Below are 7136 nucleotides of genomic sequence, written 5' to 3' on the forward strand. Positions count from 1 at the left end.
GTTGGGCTATGTGGAATTTGTTTTGACTAGTGGGAAACAAATCTGTAGTGTCCTTCATTGACTTTCATGCTGCCTGATGTAAGCCAAGTCGAATGGGGCCCAGTAAATCTCACAACCACCTACACACACCTCTGCTCATAAATGCTCAAAAGCCTTTACTGCTTTTGCTGAGTACCTGTACTTCAGCACAAATTACATTATGTAGTCATTAAGTGTGACCTTAGGGTTAAGGGACTGAACAGAGAGGTTGCAATGGATCGGGCAGCGTGGAGAGCCGCCATTAGGTGACCAAGGCCGACACATGCAAGCATGTTGGAGCCTTTAAAAACGAAACGAAACGAAACGAAACGTACAATACAATCTACTAAATCCACAAAACTGTCTGAACATAGTGGTTACCAGTTAGGCAAAAGGGCAATGGCCAAAGTTGAAAACATGACAGGATGAAGGACTAAAACAACAACAACTATATATACATTACTAACCTACTGATGAAGCAGTGATGATGCAGGCGTCTGATGATCAAACCGACACTTCTGATGATGGTTTGACATGTTGGGGAAGCTTCTGGAGTTCATGCTGTGGATGATACACTCATTAGCAAAGCAAAAACTATTCAATATTAGGCAATGTCAGCAATAAAAATAAATTACTTGACTGCAATCCAATACACTGATGTTAGTAACAAACCATACAAAGTATGGCTGTATGCACAAGTTAGAGTAAGCACTTCACTCATGCATTAGAAATGATTCTGCTAATTTAGTGCACTCTGGTATGTATTGTTTACTGGCTTCACTTCATAACTCTAAAGTTCATGACATGGCACCTGACGCTCCATAGCTATGCACTCCAATGCCCAGCAATTTCATTACCAAATAATATTTTCTTACACGACAGATGGGAGCACCCATCATCCACTCACTCAGTGAAGTACTGCCTTCGGGTCTCTCTACACTACGTGACAGGCCAAATGGTTTCTTGTGAACCAAGAAACCATTTACAATGTTGGGTTGGGTAGTGCCTCGCTATGCAGTCCCTTATCCCTGGGGTCACACTCAATTACCTCATCCCCGGTCTTTTTCGGTCTGCCTCTTACAACCCTACATCAGATGTTCACTCTTCTCACCTTCCCCACCCAACTGTCATTCTCCATCCACTCCCCATGCCCAAACCATCTCAATCCATCCCTCCTCATCACAACACCAATGCACTCCAGTCCCATCCTTCCTCTCAACTCTTCAATCATAATCCCCCCACGACTAGAAGAAAATGACAAATCCCATTTTGCCTTCATCCAAGTGTAGGGACCTGAGATTAGGCTACCATTAATTCAGACCAGAGCCCCTGGTGCCTCAACATGACAGAAAAACCCCTGGCCATCTCCTGGACTTCAACCACAGCATATGCCACAATATGCTCTGACCAGGGCACTCTACTAATTGCACCACCAGATGTAATTTACTTGGACTTGGTAGGGGTGGGGGGAATGGGGACTTATTGCATAATGATTCCTGACCTTCAGCTCAGATGCACAATGTTCACAACCACCCTGGCTTTCATTCATCAAACATTCACATTTCAACAATACGCTTAAATGGTTCTCACCCTGGTAACTTTCATAGCGACACCCTCTGGAAGATTACGCTGGATATACTCAAGGTAGGTGTAGCAGTAGACTGTGTGAGGCGCGGGAGTGATAAAGTGAGGAAATGGGTTCTGGCTTCATACTGCACTCGGTGTTTCTTGTGGATGTGCACCGACTTCAGTAATGTCCACCGTTTTATGTGCTTTGTGGGCCAAGCTCTGTGAAAGATATAAGCTTTTATACTGATTTATATTTTTCTCTATTGGGCTATAGAGTTACTTGTGGAAAGGCATACAGATATTTCTTAAACTATATTTCAGTTAAACAGGGAGGCTTGATCCTGCAGCTGGATACCTTCACATGGTGGAACTGACATAGCAAAAACTGCCTGGTTATTCAAACATTCTCAACTCCATCCCAATCCCCCTAAAAGAGGATGGTGAACTGTAAGAGAAATCCAGTTTCAATCTACAGTCCACCCAGATCACATTCAGATAAACCTGGGGTCACAAGTTCACAACAACAACAACAACAACACAGAGGATTCAACTTTTGTCTTATGGCTTACAGCCTTGGTGGGGAGAAGCTGAGTTTTCAAGTCTGTAATTACTGAAACTTTTTTTTTAACCTAGGGATAAAGGAGACTAAATGCCACCAATGAATTCCACATGTTTCACAAGAAGCTACCAAAAGAGGTGAGAGTAGGAGTTTGGAAGTACTGTGCCCTCCCCCTTTGTGCCGGTGTAGAGATACGACACGCTCACCACCCAACACCTGTGTTTTGAACAACCTCATTCCTCTTATACCATGTAAGGGGAGAATGTACAACTGCAGATGAAATTACCACTTCACTCTTTCGTCAAACGGTTAGGTGACCCCACCATAACATTCTGAAACTTTGCTGGGCACCACAGATTGCACCACTGGGTTTTAAAACTCACTGTTCACTAACCTCATTATTTATCCTACTGATTTATAGTATTGAAATGTATCAATATTTATGCCTATAATTCTACCTCAAGATTTCTTTCTCCTTGGCACAAAACAGATGCAACAGCCTTCTTAAACATTTTCCCACCCTATGTGAATGCAAAAAAACTGCTCTAAAATGATGGTGATACTGCCACAATTACAATGCTACTGAATAAGGTAGGTATAAGACTAATCTACTGCCTATCTTTAGCTAACAACCTTTATCCACTACCCAGAAAATGTTACAAAGACAATGAAGGTGTGTAAAAATTAGTCACCAAGTCTCTACGATTACATATTGTTTGTATTACAGTATTTCTTCTGCCTAAAGACATTTACATTCAGCTAGGGCAAGATTTAGGATGGGGGTTGGTAGAGATATGTTTACCATGTTGAATAAAACCATCTGAAGGTAACAAGAACAAACTATAAAAGGACGAAGCCATATGGAAAGGTTACGTATAAATGAGGCTTGGGGTGGAAGACAATGAAGTGGACTTAAAGACATTTACATTCAGCTAGGGCAAGATTTAGGATGGGGGTTGGTAGATATATGTTTACCATGTTGAATAAAACCATCTGAAGGTAACAAGAACAAACTATAAAAGGACGAAGCCATATGGAAAGGTTACGTATAAATGAGGCTTGGGGTGGAAGACAATGAAGTGGACTTAAAGACATTTACATTCAGCTACGGCAAGATTTAGGATGGGGGTTGGTAGAGATATGTTTACCATGTTGAATAAAACCATCTGAAGGTAACAAAACTATAAAAGGACGAAGCCATATGGAAAGGTTACGTATAAATGAGGCTTGGGGTGGAAGACAATGAAGTGGACTTATGATTAACAGGAAGGAATGAGCCTAAGTAAAAGAGGGTCACAGTGTCAAGACAATGGGGACATAAAGAGAGAGAGAGAGAGAGAGAGAGAGAGAGAGAGAGAATGTGTGTGTTTAGGGGCTCTGAGTTTTGCTTCCTCATTCTCCAGTGTTTCTTTGGATGTTATTCATGGAAGTTGGTATTTATCAACTTTTTATGTTCACCAAAGGATTGCTTAAAAAAAAACTGCACTGATATTTTTGCAACTTAAGCACATATGACGTAGTTCATTTACATAATGTTTTTGACATATCAGATAGAGCCAGGATATCGGGGGCTTGAATGGTGAGCGAATCGAAGCGTGGCCCATTGGATCGGGCAAATTTGGCCTGTCTGGACGTTGTTACTGTGCACTCTGCCCTAGGGTGGGAAAGGAGGTCCGGATGATGATGATGACTGACCTTTTTTCCCACATGGCTAGGGTAAGGTATGATCCTTAACATAATGGATGGATGGAGAAGCTGCAATGAATTATAAATGATATGAAATTGGAGATGCTATGGAACACTTGGAATGAGGAGATGCCAAGAGAGGGGTGGAAAAGTAGTAAGACCAACCCTCCACCCACCTATGTCTCTGTTATGCAATCTTCTCCTCCCCCATCAGGAGCACAGGGGCCTGGGATGGGCTAATTAATTTAGATAATTAAAGCAAGAGTCATTATATCACTCACACTTGAATGGTATTCTGTATGCAATAAACCCCAACTACATCTCATATTTAAAGCCTGATGTGTCACATATGGTTAATAAGACAAAAAGTAGGTTGAACTAACATGTCCTGAACTGTACTTCCGAGGTGAGATGCAGCGGTGGAGAGGAAGGTGAGGTATGATGGTAGCACCGCTGGGTCATGTCCTCGGCACTCCACATCAATTACGCTATACAGACGGTCAGGCTCACCATCATCCACAACCTGCAATAATATCATTACCTATTAACACTTTCACTCCAGTGATGTACTTTATGTTTCTGCTAGCCCTAGATGATGTTATTTAGCCAAGGCAACACTTTTTCACAGTGGAAGGCAAACAACGTATACCTTCAGCCCTTTGCCAAAGGTTAAAATATGCTGCATTAATAAATTTGTCTAGTTTTAGCAAGAATACAATAAAAATGTCACCTGACCAAAGGTGTTAAGAGGAAAAGCTGGTACCGTAACTACTGATCAACATCTTTTTCTTGTCACACACCAGTACAGGGTAGTTACATAAGTCTTGTCATACACAGTCATTCATAATTAAACATGCCTGATATACTGTACAGCATATATACAAAATATTGTATCCAACTGGAAAAATTAAGCAAAAAAAATAGTACAGTACTATACTGTACTGTACACTTACAACACAATGACATACATCTGCAAACTCTGGTTATATGCAGGATTGTCATTACTTACTTGATTAACTCTGTGATTTACAGAAATCTATCTATCTATCTATTGCCAGACGCCTCAATCCCGTTTAGGGTGGCCAAAAACAAATCGCCTCCAAGTCGCCCTGTCCCCCGCCATTTCACTGCCCCGCTCCCAACTCACACCCCACTCTCTCATAATTTCCCTGTTCTTTCTCTAACTCTGTCTATAAGTATCCTACCATACACTTTTCCTATTATACTAAGAAGACAAATGCCCCTATGATTACCACACACTTCTTTTTCCCCTTTTCCTTTGTACAAGGGAATAATTTTATGGTATAACTAACAGCTAAACAGAGCATCTTCACACTGCCTTGTATGCAAACAATATCCATATTAAAATTATAAAACATAAAAGAGAACATTAGGCTGACAGAGATGTCAAAAAGTCTCTTAAGCCCACAAGAGTGTGGCCACAAGGGCAGTACTGTATTATCAGCTTGGGATGCCTTTTAGCACCTCTTCCTTACTAGTTCACTTTTGAAAAAAAGACATCAATATTCTTTATGTTATGTAAGCAGTATACATCAATAATAAAGACATGAATGACATACTGTAACAGGGTGTATAAAAGCCCGCACTGCCTAGATGCAAAGAGGGGACCCTGTCTTTGGCTCAGTGGTAACGTGTGCGTGTATCAAGCACGAGGGTCTGAGATCGAATCTTGGTCAGACCAGTGATTAATTTGTTAAGTTTCAGTTCGGTTATTACAATACCACTGTATATTTGAGTGTAATGTACTGTGCAAATTAAATAAATGAGTATGAGTACCAGGAAGTCTCCTAAGCTGACGAGACCATAATCAAATGGCAATATTCATATGCTGTCTATCATACAGTACTGGAAGATGCTAAAGATATTGGAAGATGCTAAAGGTGATCAGAAAGAAATTATTATTCTCATATATTATTCTCTTTAGGGAGAAACATCAGCATCATCATCACCATTAAAATCACAATCATCATTACCATCTTCTTGGCCCTTTTTTCCACTTAAAGACAGGGTTATGTAGGATCCAGAAACAAGGAAATAATAAGTACAAAGGTGATAGAATTATGAACTTTTGTTATTCTTACTCAGTGCAACTTTGCTTATTCACTCTAACCAGGCCTATATGTATTCTGCCTATCTTATCTTGGCCTAAAACTGCCATCTCCATCTTGCATTTTGATCAGTATCATGAGATTAACAATTGAATATGGAGCAAGTCATAATAAAGTGCTATGGAAATGGTGTAGAACCATACTATTGCTGTTATAGAAAAATAAGCTGTAACAAGAGATTAACACTAGATTATGGTGCTAGTTACAAAGAAGTGCTATGGAAGGGCTGTACAACCTTAGTTACGTATACTGTCTTACTTTGCAATGAAGTGGAAAGAAGCTAAGTTATGGCAGACATACTGTAGACCAGCCTGTGCTTACCACAAGCTGGTTAGTGTCCTTCCTCGCTTTGTCTTCCGACAGCTATGCATCAGTCATACAAGCTCCATTAAACACTGTGACAAATTACATATTTTCGTTGGAAAAATGTACATAATCATGGGCCCTAAGAAGATCAGTGAGTCAGCTGGAGCTAAAAGGAAAGCAGTGAGAACAGAAATGCCCCAACCCCAAGCATCTCCCCAGCCCCAAGCATCTCCTCGTCCAAAGAGACAGAAAAGAGAAAAAACACCAGAAGGGCAGTTTCCTACAGTTTTCATGGAAGGTGACTCCCCTTCCAAAAACTAAAACCCCTCCTCCTCCTCTCCATATGCATCCACTTAAGCCATCAGCTCTCCTCAGGACTGGTAAGATGCAGTGAAATTTTTATGTATATAATCTACAGGGTATATGTCTTTATTTTAAAGGTTTTATGTACAGATTAATGCAAAATACATTGTTTCTTATGGAAAAAAATGATTCGGTTTTCAAACAATTCGCAACTCGTACAGCCTCCAGGAAAGAATTGTGTACGAATTCCGGGGTTCTACTGTATACAGGATGATGAAGATGGTATACAGTATATATATACTGTATACAGTGCTGCACACCCTCGATTTAATGAACTAACTGGTACCAGACCCCTGATGTTAAAGCCGATAGTTCATTAAAGCAAAACACCATGCTGTTCGGCAATTTCCCAGGTGTCATGGCTTTTACCGAACAAAGATCGTTAAATACAGATCATCGTTTTGCCGTAGTGTCGTACACAATCAGAGACAGCTAGGTCTGAATGGTCTATCTATCTATCTATTGCCAGACACCATAATCCTGTAAGGGGTGGCCATTTGACTTTG

At 40.6% G+C, this 7136-nt stretch overlaps 1 pseudogene; it reads right to left on the reverse strand.

The window, feature by feature from the left end:
• Nucleotides 1-522: 522 nt before the first annotated feature.
• On the reverse strand, nucleotides 523-4355 carry LOC145389554 (small ribosomal subunit protein uS10m pseudogene; annotated as a pseudogene).
• Nucleotides 4356-7136: the final 2781 nt, after the last annotated feature.

This window comes from Coenobita brevimanus, unplaced genomic scaffold (genome assembly GCF_032717465.1).
Source record: "Coenobita brevimanus isolate Jiangsu-jjx unplaced genomic scaffold, ASM3271746v2 jjx.HiC_scaffold_1243, whole genome shotgun sequence".
NCBI classification, from domain to species: domain Eukaryota; kingdom Metazoa; phylum Arthropoda; class Malacostraca; order Decapoda; family Coenobitidae; genus Coenobita; species Coenobita brevimanus.